This window comes from Lepus europaeus, chromosome 3, assembly GCF_033115175.1.
Source record: "Lepus europaeus isolate LE1 chromosome 3, mLepTim1.pri, whole genome shotgun sequence".
Taxonomy (NCBI): Eukaryota; Metazoa; Chordata; class Mammalia; order Lagomorpha; family Leporidae; genus Lepus; species Lepus europaeus.
In genome coordinates this window covers 109,557,921-109,577,564 of record NC_084829.1, presented here as the reverse complement: position 1 = coordinate 109,577,564, position 19,644 = coordinate 109,557,921, and the positions used below count along the sequence as shown (strand labels likewise).

The 19,644-nt window shown below is 45.6% G+C and overlaps 1 protein-coding gene across 1 annotated transcript in view; it reads left to right on the top strand.

The window, feature by feature from the left end:
• FYN (FYN proto-oncogene, Src family tyrosine kinase) overlaps positions 1–19,644 on the top strand; it is a 218,190-nt gene that overhangs the window by 18,542 nt on the left and 180,004 nt on the right. The window contains exon 2 of the mRNA XM_062186626.1: positions 13,068–13,107. The gene's annotated coding sequence lies outside the window, so the exon portion shown is untranslated. The remainder of the gene's footprint in view (positions 1–13,067; positions 13,108–19,644) is intronic.

Genomic DNA, 19,644 nt, shown 5'->3' with positions numbered 1-19,644 from the left:
GTTGCTGATTTAACAATTTGACACTCCTGTTCATGGCGTCAGTAATCTCCCTAGGCTCTAGTCATGAGTTGCCAGGGCTATGGAAGCCTTTAGAGTTCGCTGACTTTGATCTTATTCCGATAGGGTCATAGTCAAAGTGGAAGTTCTCTCCTCCCTTCGGAGAAGGGTACCTCCTTCTTTGATGGCCCCGTTCTTTCCACTGGGATCTCACTCACAGAGATCATTCATTTAGGTCTTTTTTTTTTTTTTTTCCGTGATATCTTGGCTTTCCATGCCTGCTATACTCTCATGGGCTCTTCAGCCAGATCTGAATGCCTTGAGGGCTGATTCTGAGGCCAGAGTGTTGTTTAGGACATCTGCCATCCTATGAGTCTGCTGTGTATCCCACTTCCCATGTTGGATCTTTCTCTCCCTTTTTGATTCTATCAGTTAGTATTAGCAGATACTTGTCTTGTTTGTGTGATCTCTTTGACTCTTAGACCTATCAGAGCTATCAATTGTGAGCTGAAATTGATCACTTGGACTAGTGCGATGGCATTGGTACATGCCATCTTGATGGGATTGTGTTGGAATCCCCTGGCACATTTCTAACTCCACCATTTGCGGCCAGTCCGATTGAGCATGTTCCAAATTGTTCATCTCCTCCCTCTCTTTTTCCACTCTTAGATTTAACAGGGATCACTTTTCAGTTAAAATTTAAACACCTAAGAATAATTGTGTGTTAATTACTGAGTTCAACCAATAGTACTAGAACAAACTCGTCCTTTTGGCTAAGATCAAGTGTAAAAGTGTATCTTATATTTGCTCTTGTCTGTCAGTGGAAACCAAGAGAGATGGGGGACCATGTAGTTTAAATGGAAAGGAATTACTTTATAAAATTACAGAATTTTAAAAAATATTGATATATTAATGGGCAGATTTTTAAAATATTCTAGACCGATGAAGCAGCTCTCTTTAAAATCTTCTCACAAATAAATTGTCTAAAACTTAAAAGTATTCATTTAACTAGATATAAAAATATCTTTATTGATTTATGTGAGTATTAATAAGCGCGTAAGACTGATTTTTGGTATATATTACTCATTTTAGGCTTTTTATTCATGTCTCATACTCGTGACACTGATTTTTTTTTTTTTTAAAGATTTATCTATTTATTTGAAAATCAGAGTTACACAGAGAGAGAAGGAGAGGCAGAGAGAGAGAGAGGTCTTCCATCTGCTGGTTCACTCCCCAGTTGGCCACAACGACCGGAGCTGCACTGATCCAAAGCCAGGAGTCAGGAGCTTCCTCCGGGTCTCCCATGTGGGTACTGGGGCCCAAGGACTTGGGCCATCTTGTACTGCTTTCCCAGGCCATAGCAGAGAACTGGATTGAAAGTAGAGCATCTGGGTCCGGAACCTGCGCCATATGGGATGCTGGCACTGCAGGGAGTGGCTTTACCTGCTATGCCACAGTGCCTGCCTCAACGCTGGTAAAGAATAAATTGTTTTTAGTTTTCTCTAAAGGCATCTGCAATCCCTTCAAATTTTTATTTGTAGTTAGTATTTGAACCGAATATCATTGAGGGGTATTTGCATGCATATGCACAAGATTTCTAACTTAGGAATAGCTCTTTCTACAGGTAGGAAGTCTGTGCTAAGCTCAGAACAAATTCTGCTGAATGGAGGCTCTTTGACAATGCTTTCATATTGAAATGTGTAAATATGTATGCCCAAATACTTTCACAAGTCCTTTTCACTCATGCAGAATTCTTATCTTTGACAAACATTTTTACAAGACAAAATTTATGAAAGCATATTGCTCTTAGAGTCCTTTTGGGTGTCTTGTGGGCATACAACATCATAGTCTGCTCACTCTGATGGAGAACATATATGTATTGAACTAAACCTAGGTGCTCCACCAAAAAACTGCCACAAGTGAAGATGTTACAAAACTTCATAATGTAATTTCGGAATAACCCTGGATACTATTCAGGTTTTCATCACTTAATGTGTCCAGTTCCTCCTTCACTGTTACTGTGCTAGATTTCAACATCTCTTGTTTATAAACTTTATTTTCCATGACTGCCATTGGCTCAAGCTTTCAAAAGCCAAAGTATTTTGGTGCTTCACCCGCTGATTGGATTAAAGACTTCTAACTGGTTCAGAACAGAATGTACTCAAACTTCAGAGGCTTTGTGTAGCATAGAATTATAGCACACTCAAATTGACTTTGAGAGTCATTTCTTAAACATGTCTTAAACTAAGTTGGTGGATGATGACATGTGGTAAAATAGAAGGCATGCATTGTGTGTGTGTTTTGTATTCAATATTGACTTTGTCCCCAAAACTCCAGTTAAATTTTTTGAATGGGAGTATATAAAACTGTTTGTCAATTTCTCTCTTTTTTTTAAAAAAAAATTTATATATTTGCTTTTATTTAAAAGAAAGAGAGAAAGAGACAGATATCCCACCTCTAGTTCGTTCCCCAGATGCCCACAACAGCCAGGGCTGACCCAGGCTCAAGTCAAGAGCCTAGAACTCCATCCAGATCTCCCACCTGTGTGGCAGGGAGGACCCAAGTACTTGAGTCATCACCTGTTGCCTTCCAGGGTGCATAGCAGAAAGCTGGAATCAGTAGAGAGCCAGAACGTGAGCTCCTGCAGGAGTCCCAAATAGTGTCGTTACCACTGCACCAAAAACACCTGCCTCACTCTTTTTCCATTTCTACATCTGCACTTTCTTTTGTACTTGTTAGAATATTGTCACTTGTGTTTGAATGCAGTTAAGAATGATGCATGTACCATTCCAAATTCTAAGTAACTTTCAACTCCATAGGTTTCTTGAGTTCATGAAAAGATTGTTTTTTTGACATCACAGAATTTGTATCATCACTACAAAACTTCATCTCCTATTGAACTTGCTACTATTTAGAGTGGCGTTTCCCATAACTACAGAATGGACTTCCACAAGCTTTATTTTGGTCCTATGAAATAGATGAAAAAGGAAATCAAACCATGATTTGAATTAATTGACTTTCTGCTTAAATCCCTGATAATACTTACAGGAAACTGGCATCATTTAACTGTGGAGTTTTTTTTTTTTTTGCTGCTGCTGAGACTGGTATATGAAAGTGATCACTTCTCTTTCACATATGCACAAAGAAACCTGGATTCAAAAGTAAACAAAATCAGTTTACATCAGGGATGGGGAACATCTGAACTCCAGGCTGTGTAAGGCCTGTAAAATAATTTGGTCTGGCCCTGCCAAGGCAGCAGCAGGGGAGACTCAAAATTCTAAGTTGATAATTTTGTATGTCCCATTAATGATCTTATAAATATCCAAATGGCCCTTGGCAAAAAAAAACTTTCCCCATCCCTATTTTTCTGTTTTTAAAATTTATTTATTTATTTGAAAGGCAGAGAGGGAGAGAGAGATCTCCTACCATTGATTGGTTCACTCCTCAGATGCCTATAACAGTGGGAACTGGGTAAGGCTGAAGCCGGGAGCCAGGAATTGAGAACCCAATCTAGGTCTCCCATGTGGGTGGCAGGGAACTAACTACTTAAGGTATTACTGCTGCCTCCCAGGGTGCACACTAGCAGGAAGCAGGAAGTGGGAGTAGAGCAAAACCTCAAAGCCAGGCACTCTGATACAGGATGTGCACGTCCCAGGCCATGTTTTAACCATGACGGCAAACAGCCACTCCAGCAAAATCACTTTGGAACAACTTTCATTTGATTTAGAAGGAAAGTCATGTTTACCAGAGTGCTTTTTGTGAACCTCTGCAGCTGCATCTGTTCAGTTGTCATCCTTAGCACAGTGTCACTGCAGCATCCGATAGCGTTGGTAGCTGTTGCTGACGCTGTTCTAGCAGGTGCGTGAGTTGTGCTCTGTGTAGTCAGGGATGTCACTGCTGCTCCCGTGGTGCAGGGTGAATATCAAGTATTTTGTCTGAATTAACGTTCATCATAAGCTTTCCTGAAAAGCAGAAATTCGGTACTAATTTTAGTTCATTGCTACTGAAAGGGAAATTGCATAATAAAATAAATAGTGTGTCTTTGTTTGAATAAATGACAAAACCATTGTAGTGAAAATGTTCAGTTCCTTAGAAGATCCATAGCAGATTTGTGTCCTGTTGTTTTATTTCCTGTAGACGGTAGCCTGTAACTGTTTCCCATTCACTCTTCTGACTGGTGTTCTGTGCATCTCAGGCTGTAGCATGGCTCACGGCACCACTGCTCAGCCACCTGGTGTATGGTGGGGGCAGCTGTGGGGACTGCTTTTCCCACTACCAGTCAACACTGAATGGCGTTAGCTGCCCATCACTGCTCATGCCCAAGTGCTCTTTGTTTTCTTGGTGAGCTTTCCCATGTAGTTCTTGAAAGGGAGGCGCTCCTTATGTCAAGACTGGAAAAGGACGGGAAAGAGATGGATCGTCATAGGTCATCTTTCAGATTGAATGTTAAGGTGAAAATTTCCTTCAGTGTACATCGACTCACACATTGGTAGGCATGACTGTGATAGAAGCTGCAGGTGCAAAGTGGAGGTTACAAAACCCAAATGTTGATTTGCACAATGAAACATCCTGGGCAAACTTAGTACGCTGAGCAACAGGCGGGGCAACAGGAGTAAACCAGTGCTTTCGTGAGCAAGGGAAGGTGTTCCATCGGGCCGGTTAGGCATTGCATTTCTCCTGCTCTGTACTCTCCTCCATCCTCTGGACAGGTCAAAGCCCTTACTGCTCTGCCCATTTCTATTCTCAACCCTTCCAGTCCTGCTTCCTGCAACCATTGCAGGAGCTTTGAAAAATCTGGGATCCCATTGCTCCCCTTCATGTCTTCCGTACCACAGCCAAGGTGAAGGCCAGCTCTTCACCACGGCCCAGGGAGCCCTCCGTGCTCTTGCCTCCCAGTACCCTTTGGATTTTAGGCTTCCAGAGGGCACTTCTGGCTGTTTGGTTTTGTGGTGTTTGGTTTCTTTAGTCAGCATGGCACATGATTGATGGAATGAATGTGGTTTCCTTCGAGCTGATGAAAGGGAAAAAGAGGGAGTGTCTTGCGATTCCATGGCAACAGGGAAAGTCAAGTTCAAATCCCCGTGTCCCAGATATTATTTCTATGTCTTGTAACAAAGTTGGACAGCGTGATATCTTTGGGTGCGTACGACCGTTTTGATTCTGTAGCTTCCCAGTCCCTCCCTACACCGTGGAAGTGAGTGTGAATTATAGGGAGTCCTTTGTTCTCATCAACATCAGATCAGAGACTTTGTTTGAAGTACACTTGGCCTACAGGAGTTGGAAGGGTGTGCCTCGGGATGATCTGAGGGACCCTGACAGGCAGAAGCTCTCCGGGACCTGCAAAGTTGGTGGAGGAGGAATACTTTGAAATCGTGGTTTTGAGATCACGCGTCTTTACACAACTGCGTTCTGTTGCTTCTCTTTTGAAAACATGCTACTGTTCAGTTTTTTATCATGAATGCCTTTCCAAGGACAGTAAATGGTTTTACACACTATGACATCGTTTCCATGGCAACTAATGTATTTTAGCAAAGAGACTGTGCTAGAAGTAGGCTAAAAAGGACAAATACAGAAACGGCACAGTGTAAAAATGTGGGGCAGTGTGCGTTGTAGTAAAGATTTTCCTTTTTTTTTTTTTTTCTTCCTTGACTTCTTGTTTAGGAAAACCTGTATAACGAGATGTAGGCTTCTTAACTCTCACTAATAAAATTTTTATTGCACCCAACACTGTTTAGTATTTTGCTGACACAGTTCCTTCAGTTGGTACTGGGGTTTTTGTCTGTTTTGTTTAAGATGATCAGCATTCTCATCAACATAGAAGCGTGTGATTTCACCATCTTAAAGACAGGCTTTCTTCATCGATCAGTCTCCTGGCTACCATCCTACTCTCCTATTGTCGGTTACTCTACTTCTTCTCAGAGGGTGTTGTCTGCACTGCCTGTCTCCGCACAGCCTTTGTTAGAAATCAAAGACACTCCAATTAGGCTTTCATTCCACTGTTGATTCAGTATCACCAGTTGGCCACACCTTCATCCTTTAAGTATACTGCTATGTAGTTCTCTTGTTTTAGATGCTAACATTCTTAGGTATCTGTTTCCCATAAGTATACAACAAAGCAAGCTCCATTTGTGTCAATGCTGGTTTAGAAAAAAAAAGGGAACATGTTACTCTGCTTTGTGTATCCAAATGTATTTGGATTATTTTATTACCTGATAATAAAAAAGACCCCTTCAGTGTTCTTAGATAAGCCCCCAGTGGTGAGCAGATACCAATCAATTCCTTGTTTAACAGAAAGAGAAACTGAAGCATAGACCCTCTGAGTTCTAAGAGTAGCAGGCCAGTCTGTAGGCTGAATTATACCCTCATGTATGTTTTCTTGGGCCTCATGGTACATTGTAAAAATGTTAACCTCAGCAATTTTATTATATTTATGTTTTTTATTTAATAGACAGAGTTAGACAGTGAGAGAGACACAGAGAGAGAGAAAGGTCTTCCCCTCTGCTGGTTCCCTCCCCAAATGGCCACTATAGCTGGTGCTGTCCCAATCTGAAGCCAGGAGCCAGGTGCTTCTTCCTGGTCTCCCATGCGGGTGCAGGGGCCTAAGCACTTGGGCCATCCTCCACTGCCCTCCCGGGCCACAGCAGAGAGCTGGACTGGAAGAGAAGCAACCGGGACTAGAACCTGGCACCCATATGGGATGCTGGCATCACAGGCAGAGGATTAACCAAGTGAGCCACAGAGCCGGCCCCTTATTTTATATTTTTAAGATTTATTTATTTTTGCAAAAGTCAGATTGATAGTGAATGAGAGAGAGAGAGAGAGAGAATCTTTCATCTGCCTGTTCATTCCTAAAATGCCCACAACAGCTGGGGCTGGGCCAGGTTGAAGCAAGGAGCCAGAAACTTCATCTGGGGGCCAGCGCTGTGGCGCAATGGGTTAACGCCCTGGCCTGAAGCACCAGCATCCCACATGGGCACCGGTTTGAGACCCAGCTGCTCCACTTCCGATCCAGCTCTCTGTTATGGCCTGGGAGAGCAGTGGAAGATGGCTCAAGTCCTTGGGCCCCTGCACCTGCGTGGAAAACCCGGAGGAAGCTCCTGGCTCCTGGCTTCAGATCAGCACAGTTCCGATTGTTGCATCCAATTGGAGAGTGCATCGTTGGATGGAAGACCTCTCTCTCTCTCCCTCTCTCTGCCTCTCCTCTCTCTGTGTAACTCTTTCAAATGAATAAATATATCTTTAAAAAAAAAAAAAAGAAACTTACCTGGGTCTCCCACATATGGGTGGCAGGGACCCAAGTACTTAAGTTGTCATCTGCTGCCTCCCAGGCACATTAGCAGGAAGCTATATTGGAAGCTGAGGAGACAGGACTCAAATCAGGCACACCAGTATGGATTGCAGGCATTCCAAGTGGGTACTCACCATGAGCAGTTTTATTTAACAACTAGAACTTCTAGCTTCTCTTGAAAAAAAAAAAAAAAATGGGACCATTTGGCATAGCTGAGCATCTGTCTAATAACAGTAGTCAGCGTAAGCTGTGTTGTGGCTGTTCTCTTGGGAGGAGACAGGGCTGTTCGACTCAGGCCAGCCTCATTTCACCTGCTTTGTTCATCTACGTCACCTGCCTGGCCCCTTTGGGTTTTGTACTAAGTGACCCTTGCTGCTCCCTCTCTCACACAATCACAAAGCAATCACCAGCCAAGCTAGGAGTGGAACGTGGTTTCCAAGCCACCCACTTCCTGCCTGACTGTGGCTCATGGCTCTCCATTTCCAAGAATAATTCACAGGTCAGTGGTGAGGGGCATGATTAGGTGGCAGGGTCTACCATGGGCAGCTTATTCACTGAAGTAGACCTCGCCGTTCCTGGTACTGGTGCAGTTCTTGCTGGGGCATCTCCCTGCGTCGGCCACCTTTGTCAGAGCCACACGTGCCATCTGTTGCGATGGACGACATGGAGCCGCAGGGGTAGAAGTTAGCATTTATATGTGCATGGGAAAATTGACCAAGAGGAAAAGCTCCAGTGTCATAAACAGGGGTTCCACATTTCCCAAATTCTCACTGAGTATGTATTACCTTTTTAATGAGGCCAATACTAGCATAAGGTAAATACAACTGAGGTAGCATTGGCATTGGCCGTCCACCCCTCCCAGTGTGGGAGGCACAGGGCTGGGCCGCCATTGCCATTCTCCACCACGCTCGGCTCTTTGTCCTTGTTGCCAAAGAACTGAGCATGCCCCTGGGGTGTTGCCGCCCTGAGCCCCTCACCACCTGGAGTGTGCACTTCCCGCTGTACCTTGACTAGCTAGGGCTGCCAAAGACAGGAGAAGAAGTCTCACTCGCTGCTGTTTCCAGCCTTCTTGGAAGGTTTGTGTGTGCAGGAGGGCATGGGAAAATGAATAGCTGGAGGAAGATCCATTTTTCCTGGGGGCACAGGGCAAGGAGAAATACTCCACAACAAAGGACCTTGTTCAAGTTGGGGCCTGACTCAGCTGCTGGGCACCCAGGAGACTACAGTGACCACAAGTGTGGACGTTCCCACACACTGCACGCCTGTCTGCAGCTGTGCAGGCCCTGGGGAGCCCACAGTGAGAGTGGGCCTGTTCCTGGGCTTCGGGCAGGGAGCCAGGGGCCGCCCCTTGGCCACAGAGCATTGAGGGGCTTCTGTGTGTGCTCTATGAGTGTCTTTGGAATCATAGCAGAGTCTGGCCCTGCCTGGTCTTTTTTGTGTCTTGGGTGCTAAGTTAAGAACACCCGAGGGAGTACTTGTCCCTGTTGACTCACTTGCTGTGGAGGTTGCTGTCCAATGGCCATTTTGTCTGCTCTCGCAGCTGGCATCACACCAGGCCCAGTTCTGAGGTTCTCACTTTAGTTTCAATGGAATAGAGCTCTGCTCACAGAGGCAGAAGGAAGCCATTCAGATATGAATGTGTGAAGATGCGCTCAGTAGTGTGCACTTGTTCTTTGGCAGGTCAATGAATATTTTAAGTCTTTTTGCAAGGAGTGAAAAGGGCCGAAGTTGGAATAAAGACGACGATGCTATGGCCAAAGTATACCTCATCTTTCCTCCCAGTCTAACGTTTTAAAAATAGTCAAACAAAAAATCCCAAGCCATGATTTAACTCTTGGGTCGGTCACAGCCCTCATGTGTGGGAAGTATGACCCGCACATATATCGAATCTCAGTTTCTCATTCATGCTAGTTAAAATAAAAAGAACCACTGGACAATATGAAGAATAATAGCAGAGTCTCCAAGTTGGATCCCTGTCCTGTACTTAAAGCTAAAGACCCGGGATGCACTATAATGAGGAAGGTCATCTTGTGGCTATGCACATGTGTGCAGGGATGTGCTTACGTTCTGGGCTTTAACAAGTGTACTTCCAAAAGTTTGTGGAAAATGGAATGAAAAGAGAAGTTTACATTGGTGCAAAAAAAAAAAAAATTGAAATCATTGGATAGTTTTTTCATAATGCACATTTTCCATGAGCATGAACCTATGTACACTGCCTCTTCCCCACCCCCAGTCCACATGCGCCCACACCACTTTATGCTGCAGATCCCAGAAGGGCTGGTAGTTTCGCAGGAGACCCTGAGCCCAGCCCCGCATAAAGGGCTGTGGGAACACAGCGGAGGGGAACCTGGTCGTGCATAGAAGAGCTGGCAAAGGAAAGCAGGAGTAAAGAGTGATTCTGAACTGGGCCCTGAAGGTCGAATGGGAGACACTGAAACTCCCCAGCAAGATTGGTGGATTTGGAATGACTGCTAGCCCGGTGCCTGGGCTACACTGGAGGCCATTTCCTGCCCTTTCCTGGGATAGAGGCAAAATGGAAATCAGTGCCGCAGTGCGTGAGTGCTCTGTCTCTGGCGGACTTCTCACAGCCTGGCCTCAGCCTTGTTTTCCCGCCCTCCTCCCTGCAGCCTGTGCCATCCTCTTAGCCAGCCCTCAGAGCACCGCCAAGCCCGTTGTGTTCTTGGAACACGTGGCCCCTGCTCCTTTGCCTGTGTCCCGGTTACTCCTTCCGCTGCTCTGTCTGGTCCAAGATCAGTGGGAGATGTCTCGTGGATATTTGGAAGCAGGAGAGCAGTAGGGGCTGGAGGGGTGGCTCTGTCGAGAGAGAGAGTTCAAAGCGGAGGACCTCTCGAGTTTTATTTTTAGAGCGTTTGTGTATTCTCCCACAGATGGGGAGGGTCAGTCCGATCGGCAGGGTTGGGAGTGGGTCTGGGTCTCGCCCTGGGGCTTCTGTTCCTGCAGTCAGCTGTATGTTGGTGACATTTACAGAGCAGCTTTTTCCACGGGGGTATTTGGGTCTCTTCAGTCATGTTTCCCAAACAGAACATTAGTGCCCCGTCAAAAGAAAGAGGAAGAGGACCAGGAGTGCTGCGAGGCCCCAGGTCCACAGCTGGATGCATGGACAGCAATGTAAAATGTCTATGGAGCTACGCATGCCAGTGTCTGTTTACATGTGTGTACACACACACGAACACACACACATACAGCGAGCGGGGCTTCCCTTGCCTTAAACCTTGGAAACCCAAAACTGGGATTTTCCAGAAATCAGACTTAGAATAAAAGCAGGAGACTAATTGATCAATTTTAAGTGATCTTTTAAAAATATGAATCATTTAGATAAAGTCTCTATTTCATTTAAATATTTAATGGATAAAATGTTTGTTCCCAACTGTTATTCTCACTTTTTCAAAAACATAGCTTTTGTTTAAGAAAGATGTAAGTGGATTTAAAGGCAAACACCATGTTTTCATTCTAGATGGGGTTGCCATGTAAATGTTACTTTTAGGCAATTCTATTTCATCCATCCTTATCCTCTTTGAAACAATGGAGCTGGTGCCTAAAAATACCTCAAGCTGTCTTGCCGGGATCCTTTGAAGTTAAAGCTCTGGCACCTTTTTGGTTTATGGCTCTAAAGTGAGATACACACACATGCACACACACACACACTTTGGTAGTTAACTCCATCTGTTTAGTAAGCCTCAAAAAGAAACTGGATGGTGCTATGTCTATGTGTGGGTGGATAAGACTTCTGGTACAGTAGTGAGCCAGTGGCTACAAGTGGCTTTTCACTTTTCTTCCTGTTGGTGCTGGGTACACAAGTGCTGTGCAGTAAAGGCTTGTTATTTCAGCATCTGTGTAAATTGAGATCATTACAGTTGTGCAAGAGGCATGAACCAAGGATATGGAAAAGGATAATGATTCTTTTTTTTAAAGATTTATTTATTTGAAAGGCAAAATTACATAGAGGCAGAGGCAAAGAGAGTGAGGTTTTCCATCTGCTAGTTCACTCCCCATATGGCCCCAATGGCTGGAACTGTGCCGACCCAAAGCCAGGAGCTTCCTCTGGATCTCCCATGAGGGTACAGGGACCCAAGGATTTGGATCATCTTCTACTGCTTTCCCAGGCCATAGTACAGCCGGGACTTGAACCAATGCCCATGTGGGATGCGACACTTCAGGCAGCAGCTTTACCCACCACACCACAGCACCGGCCCCAGGATAATGATTCTTCAGTAGCTCTTTCTGTGGCCAGCAAAGGACTCTTTCACCTTACAAACAGCTCATCATTCCCTCTTGTGGTCTGTACATCAGAACAACCTTCCTAAACCTCCATGGAAGTGTTCCGGAACGGAAGTCGAGCTAACAGTGTAAACACGTGCCCTCTGGTACAGAGGTCTCCTAGTCCAGAGCACAGGGGGACAAGTGGCAGTTTCTGGACATAGAGAAGGCCTGTTCTGTCCAGTTCAACTGTCTTTGGAGCCCCTGTGTGTTAGCCAAAGAGAAGGTGTACATTGCCTGGTGGTGTCTCCTTTGTAGACAGAGGGCAGCATGTCTCTGAGGCCTAAGGGAGGCCGACACGGGTTCTCGGGGCACAGGCCGTGGTGGCTCGGTCAGCAGCGCATTCTCCCCCTGCTCCCTCCGTGGCGACCCTGTTGCCTGCAGTGAGTTCATGATCCACATGCCCATGTGCAGAGAACAGTGTATGAGTTTCTCGTTTTCTTCCCTGTGGTCATTTTTTCTTTCCTTCATTCTAAGGCAGCTTTGATTAAACAAAACAAAGATTTTACTGTTAATTATGCATCTTTTCCAACAGTGCAAAAATCCACTTGTGTGTGTGTGTGTGTGTGCCAGAGGATGGTTTTGATAGGAAGAGTAGTTTATAAAGGCCTGTGTTAAGCCATGTGCCAAGAAGAATCATATTGAAAAAGCTTAGGAGTCGCCACTCCAGAAAAAAAATGTTTCTGTCTTTTGTTTTCAGATCCCTCAGTGCAAACTTCTCAGTTTCTGTCCTAGTGTATTGTTGTCAACATAATTCTACTCAACACTTTTTGTTCTCTTTAGACACCTTATTAAAACTGAAGCTTTATTCAAACAGCTAAAATTGCAAGGTGCCATGATATTGGCAGGTTGTAGAGGCAGAGTGTATGAGCAAACTGGAAGTCTGCCATCTCGCTCCTGGTGCCTGAAAGACTACTGTGAAGTGGGCATGGGTGCCGTCAGAACCAGCACTCAGCCTTGCCAGGGGCTTGGCACTGGGTAGTAGTCCTGGGGCTGGTGTAGGCTGGTGGATGGCAAACCCCTGCAGGGGACAGCTCCAGCTCGTGGGAAACAGGGGCCACACCCAAAAGTCTGGTTTGACGGTGAGACCCACCTACAGATAGGAAGTAGGGCAGATATGGGCTGATGGGGGCAGATTTCAGTGAGGAGGTGAGGTGAGACCTTGGAAAACTCATGTTTAATGTGCCCCAACCACAAAGACTTGTAGGGACTCTGAAGAAGGGAAGTGGTGTGTGTGTGTGTGTGTGTGTGTGGTATGTGTTTGGTTAAAACAGCATGCCGGCTTTCTTTGGTGGTACAGAGCCAGGTCTTTGTAGTTTCAGGCAGGTGTTTGTGGCAACTGTGTCTTAGCATCAATTATGTGAATGTGGAAAAAAAAAGTATAAGCAAATTGATTGTCTGCAACAAATGGAAATTCCATGGTGGTGCTTTGTGGGTGGTTTATAGGCAGAGAGTGCTTGGGTTCTCTTTTGATGTTTCACTATTTTTTTTTCTTCTTCTACAGTTTTTTGAAGAAGCAGGATGCTGATCTAGACGTGGAAAAAGTAAGTTGACATGCTTTGCTCTGAGATCTTGTGTGTTGTGAATTGAGAAGTGTTTTCCATTGGAATCCAAGATGAAGTCCACTTTCAATTTGGGATTGCGATTCTGATTCTGTAGGTTTCAAAGAGACACTCGAGTTGGAGATGGAACTGGAATATGAAATAGACCATCTTATCTTACTTAGGTGAACCTTATTTTCCCTCTTTCCATTTTAATTGTAACAATTTTGGCAATTATGGGCACATGTGTTTTTGCTGTAAGTTCTGTCTTGCCATGCCAGAAATAGAATGGAACAGCTGCACCAAAGCTGCTGCACCTTCAGGCTGGTGAGGGAGGCACAGCACTCGGTCGGCTCAGGGAGGTCCCCCCTAGTCCTTTCGTTCTTTTCTTCCACTCTCAGATGGCTGCTGCTTACCTCTGCCCTCTTTGTGCCTTTGAGTTGTAACCACTGTGTACCAGGCAGGTCATTTTTGCATTCGCTTAGCCCACTAAGTTTTAGACACCACTCTGGGATCTTGAGGCAAAAATGAATGTGACACATGCGTACTCAGGTGGCTGTGACACAATCTGAACTGTACAGACCCAAGGGTGGGCTTTCCAGAAAGATCCTTGACAGACGGTATTTGTGGAGGAACTGTATGTTTGTTCTTTCTACAAACATTTGCCGAGTGTTCTCTACCTGTACTCTTCTTTCGTCTCCCAGGCACCATGGGTCTCCACCTGAAACAGTGGCATCTTTTGGGATCCCTTGGGATCCTTTTCTGCTCCACACAACTCTGCCCAGCCACATACCCTTGGGAGTGATTTTTCAGCTGTTTTGAGTTAGAGTCCTTGATTCTTTGGCCACTTAGGGGCTGCTGCTACTTCCTCATCAACATCATCGTCGTCGTCATTGTCATCATTCTTTCATTTTGAATTTAAGTCCCAGGTGAAGTTCTGTGTTTTGACCCCAGTCTTCTCTCTGAATTGGAGCCTTTCTGAATGTATCTCTGTTTTAAGTGGAGGAGGTATACTCTCTGCAACATCTTTCTAGAGCAATTATGAGCGTGCCCTGGCCTTCTGCCCTGCAGAGCCCCCCTGCTGCAGCACAGCCTCTGATCTACTTTCTCTAGTGGGCTTCTCAGCTACTATGACATCAGGTAGACTTGAAGAAATAGGAGGGCTCCGGAGGGGGCCATTTCCAAATCCCCATGCACCTGGATTTGACCGTGGAAGCCCATGGTTGGCAAAGGCTCTTCCTTGCAGGAGGGGAGGGCAAGCAGACTAACCCTCCTGGGCCAGGTCAAGCCTACAGGCTGGCTGAAGCCTCTGGGTGCCCAGAGCCTCCAGGCTGGGCTAGTGCAAAGCAGCCAGGAAGGGCTTGCAGTGGCAGTGCAGGAGGCACCCCTGGCTGCACAGTTTGCTTTTCCAAACTCAGAGTGAAGTCTTCCAGCCACAAGAGGGGAAGGGCCGCTGATCGGGTGCCCGGTTCCAGGCTGAAGCCAGGCAAACAGCGCGCGCTGTGAGTGGCGGAGTTAAACTCTCACTTCAATTCTGCTGGGAGCTTCTGTAAGACCTTAGACAAGTCATTTTTCCTCTCCAAGTCTCAATTTTCTCATCTGTGAAGTGGTCCTTTCTCCAGAACCAAGTACAATTCTTCTTCTTCTTCTTTTTTTTTAATTTAAAAACACAAACCTCGTGTAGTGTTTTGTTGTGTGGCTTGGGTCTCGTACCCACATGGAAAAAGGACCGTGGGGCAACAATCTAAAGAACATTTGCTGAGACCAGCCTGGGACCAGGAGCCCTCAAGGCAGAGGTATGTCTTTGGGGCCTGGAGGTCCAGCACTGGCAGCCAGGAGCATCGCACCCGGGAGAGAGCAAGTGTGATGGGTGGGAGGGTGTGGGGGCTTATGGGTACTAGGGCAGTGAAAGCCAGAGCAGCCTGGGAAGGGCTGGGGAGGCAACTTTGAGTGCCTTTAGGAGGTTCTGCCTGCAAGTACTCTGTCAAGTCGCTGATGGCCCAAAACACCCTGACTTGCCTTAGGGGAGTTCACTGCTTTAAAAGTTCTAATTCAGAAGCTGCAGTTCCAGAAGCACTCTCTAATGCTGAGAGAAGGTGGCCAGGAGTGGATGTGTCCATGCTGTTTGTCCCTGGTTATGTATCTGCCGAGAAGAGTGTAGAGTAGGGGGTGCCTCCATCGTGTGAGTCAGTGATGCCTGCTGGCCAACCCAAGAAAAATGGCAGAAATCATAGGGTTTGTTTTTTAAAATGGATTTCTAGTTTCTTCTTCTTTTTTTCTTTTAAGATGTATGTATTTATATGAAAGAATTAGAAAGAAAGAGAGAGAGAGAGAGAGAGCACATGCAAGATTTGCCATCTGCTGGTTCACTCCCCAAATGGCTGGGGCTGGGCCAGGCTGAAACCAGGAGCCAGGAGCTTCTTCCAGGTCTCCCCACTGGTACAGAGGCCCAAGCACGTGGGCCATCTTCCACTACTTCCTCAGGTGCATTAGCAGGAAGCTGGATTGGAAGTGGAACAGCTGGAACTTGAACTGGTGCCCATATGGGACACCAGTGCTATAGGCAGAAACTTAATTCACTATGTCACAGCTCCAGCCCTGTAGTTTTTTCTTTTACTTGAACATTTTTGTAAATACAGAACTCTGGGAAACTGGCTTTGTTTGGACTTGTCAATAAATGCGTCGGTATAAATTCTGTATCACTTAAGGAATCTCCAGCATTTAATGGACCTCTGCACAGTGAGTGCTTTGTATCTGTTGCTCTTCAGCCTTACAGCAGTCTTTTGCAGGAACCATGTCCCTTACCCTGGCTCAAGACGCTTCAGTGATAGCAAGGATTCTAATCAGATCTTCTGCATCCAGAGCCTTCTCATTCCCACCATTAGTGGAATATTCGAGATACTATTTGTGTAACCTCTTTAAAAAACCTTTATGAGTAAATAATAAGAAAGCAATGCAACTTTCCAGGAATGTCTTCCTTGATGTTTCTCCATCCCGCCCCCTCCCAACCCCAAGTCTGCATGGGGTTGCCCTGTCACCATGCTACTCTCCAAAGCTGTTGTAGTTGTAGACTTGGTTGGGCCATAACTGTGTAGTAACTGTGTTCCTTGTTGAACAGTAAACTGTGTCAGGTCAGAAAATATATCAGTGGGAAGCCTGGTGCTAGCTCCTAGGAGGCCCTCTAAGAATGTTGACTGCAGGCATGAATGGATGCCACAGGACCAGACTGGAGTGCAGTCAGAGCCAATGAAAACTGCTTTGGCAAATGGCAAAGTGAAGGTAAAAGTGCACCCCAGAAGCCCTGGCTTCTTCCCTCCATCCCAGGGTTTTACCTGTAGAAAGCAGGCTTGTTGATTGTACTGTGTGGAGATAAGTCAATCATTCCTTGGTTTTTCTCTCCAAAAGTAGAAAGTTCCAAGCAGACCAATGAACAGATAGTTCTTAAGATTGGAGTAATCTAGGCAAGCAGAGAGAGTCCAAAGAGAAAAGAGGGAAAAGCAGTAAGAACACAAAGGAAAAGTTAAAACAAAAAAAATTTTTTTGAAGAATTTTCTAGAATTCTTGATGGATTTAGTTCTGAGTATGGTTGCCAGAATACAGCTTTAAATGTATAATGTGGATGTTCTAAAAGTAAAACCCATCCTCATCTGAATTTTGAAGAATATGGAATCAGGTATATCAGAAGAACAAAAATGCTTTTTTTTTTTTTATCAAAAGCTGATTAAATGGAGTCATCTTATTTAGTAATTTAAATCATGATCTACATGAATTTGATTAGAATAACGCCTCCTTTGGTCATGACTTCTCTCCAAGGGCTGAGCGGAGAGTTTGACTTCCTGCCTCCTGAAGGTCTTTGTCTCATCATCTTGGAGCCTGCCTGCCCAGAGAGGCACTTGGGATTTCTGCCCTTTCACTGAGACCAAGAATTCCTGTCTTGCTATTCCAACTGTTTGCAAGGTTTAGACAGCTGCGTTCAGGCCACAAATACTACTGCCTATCTGATAGACACAGAAGCCTTCCCAAACAAAAATTGTCAATCAAAAAGAAAAGGAAACAGAAGCTTTACCTCCTAGAATAGAATTGTTTCCTTTTCCTCTGATTGAATGCCTTGAACTGTGTGAGTCTGCAAGTGTAGAGTGTACATGGAAGATGCTCCGTTTTTCAGTGTGTCTTTGGTTTTAGTAAATCCCAAGAGACAAGATAAAAATATCCGAGGTTTTTATTGTAGGGCTAATAGTCTTGTGGGGAAAAAGAAATCTAGTCCTAAACAGCTGAAGGTTCAAATCTAAGGCCGCATCTGGAATCAACTTTCAAGCCACGTGGATGAGATTGCTACATTGGCAACAAAGCAGAAAAATTAATTTGTGGAAGTTTTTTCTTTAATGGGAGAATAAGAGTTTCAGGGTTCAGAAAGTCAGCAGCGCTTACAGGGGCTGCCCAAGGTTTCAAAATGCTGGTTACTGGGATGGCCTAAGAATGTTCCCAGTGTGAGTCAGGGGAGTGGGAACTGGTTTTAGGGTACACTGCCTCACTGTGTGTCCTGGTGGCTTTCCGGAAGGGACAGAGAGAGTGAAGAGGGGGAAGGGAAGAATTGCGTAAGCACAACTGCCTACCAGCTAAGGATGACACCAGATGCCTGTGTGCCTCTCAGCCAGCAGGGGCTGGAGAGCACAGCTCCCATGTGCAGATGGGAGTTGTCCCTTAGGCGCTCCCTGATATGTGTGCTTAGGACTGCCAGCCAGAGGGACCCTAGGAAGCCAAGGTAGTTTACGTCTCCAAACCTCCTGGCCTAGCTTCATCTACAAATGGACGCGTTCTGCAGGAGATTGGGCAGTGGAATGACCTGGCCTCATTGTAGACCAGAGCCAAGGTCATGTTTCACACAGCCCACTCTCCTGATGTCTGGGGATCAGGAGAAAGAGAGAGAGAGAGCAAAAGAGAGAGAGCAAGAGAGAGAGAGAGAGTTAGCTTAGGAAAATAGATCATGCTTAGAGCTCTGTTTTAGATCAAAAGGCAAATGTTTTTAGTACTAGACCAAAAATAGTTGCTATGCATGACCCATAAAAACTGACCAACTTTCTTCTACATAAATGTGTAGATTGTAAAACTAAGTGCTACTGTCTAAGAAGGAAACAACGTGCCCTCTGCCAGTTTGAATTTCCACGATCCTAGTTCCTCTTTCCAGTCTTCCTCAAGCTAGGGCGAGCAGTGATGCTCAATGGAAGAGCTACAGAAAACAATACCATTTTTTTTTTTTTTTAAATCACGATTCAAGGAAAGAATTGAGAAACTTCAGGTGGGCACTTTATTCCTGGACGCAAAATGCTTCATTCATTCATTCTGCAAACACTAACGGACAGCTGTGGGCAACCAGTGTTGTTTTCCTCAGTTCCCCACATTGCATGTGAGGAAAATGAAGCTCAGCAGAAGTGGGATGCTTTTGGGAGACCCAGAAGAAGCTCCTGGCTCCTGGCTTCAAATCAGTGCAGCTCCGGCCGTTGTGGCCAACTGGAGAGTGAACCAACAGATGGAAGACCTCTAGAGAGTGGTCTTATTTATTTGAAAGGCAGAGTTGCAGAGAGAGAGAGAGAGAGAGGTCAAAAGGTCTTCCATCTGCTGGTTCACTCCCCAAATGGCCTAACAGCCCTGGCTGGGGCGTGCTGAAGCCAGAAGCCTGGAACTGCATCTGGGTCTCCCACATGGGTGGGAGGAGCCCAAGCACTTCTGCTGCTTTTCTAAGCAAAGTAGGAGGGAGCTGGATTGGAAGTGAAGTAACCAGGACTTGAAATGGTGCGCATATGGAATGCCTGTGTCACAGGTGGTGGCTTAACCCTTTGGGCCACAGTGCCAGCCCCTGTCCATTTGTTTTTGCACACGACCTTCTGCAATAGCTGGGAGATACTGCATAGCCTGTTTTGCTGCAGCCAGTCCTGCTGGGAAGAAGTTGGAATCATTTGATTATCTGCCTTGCATAGACTTACTGTCTGCCGCTGTCACATGTGAAGGAGAGATTGTCAACGAAACACCTATGAAGACTGGCTTAGAGGATGCTTTTGTCTCGGCCCCTAGACACTTAAGGGCAGAGCCGGGTTGCTCCATGAATGCTACTGTATCGGCCATGAAGGTATATGAAAATGCAGCCTTTTCCCTTAATGAAGGTTATTGCTGCCTGTTTTTAGCCCACAACAAGATTTAATTTAAGCCGAAAACCTTTGTTAACCTGCTGTGGATGTTATAACAAATTACCAACAAACTTGGTGACACACACAATATTAGAGGTCAGAATGCCAATGCCAACGTGTCAGCAGACCATACCACCTCCCAGGGCCCTGGGGAGAATCTGCTCCTCGCCTCCGCTGGCTTCTGGCCGCTGTAGGTGTTCCTTGACAAGTGGCCACATCGCTCTGTCCTCTGTCTTCTCGGCCTTCTCCTCTGGGCGTCTCTATCAGATCCCATTTGCATTTCCCATGTAAAGACACCCGTGATCCCCTTTAGAGCCCGCCAGATAACCCAGGATAAGCTCAAGATCCCTAACTTTAT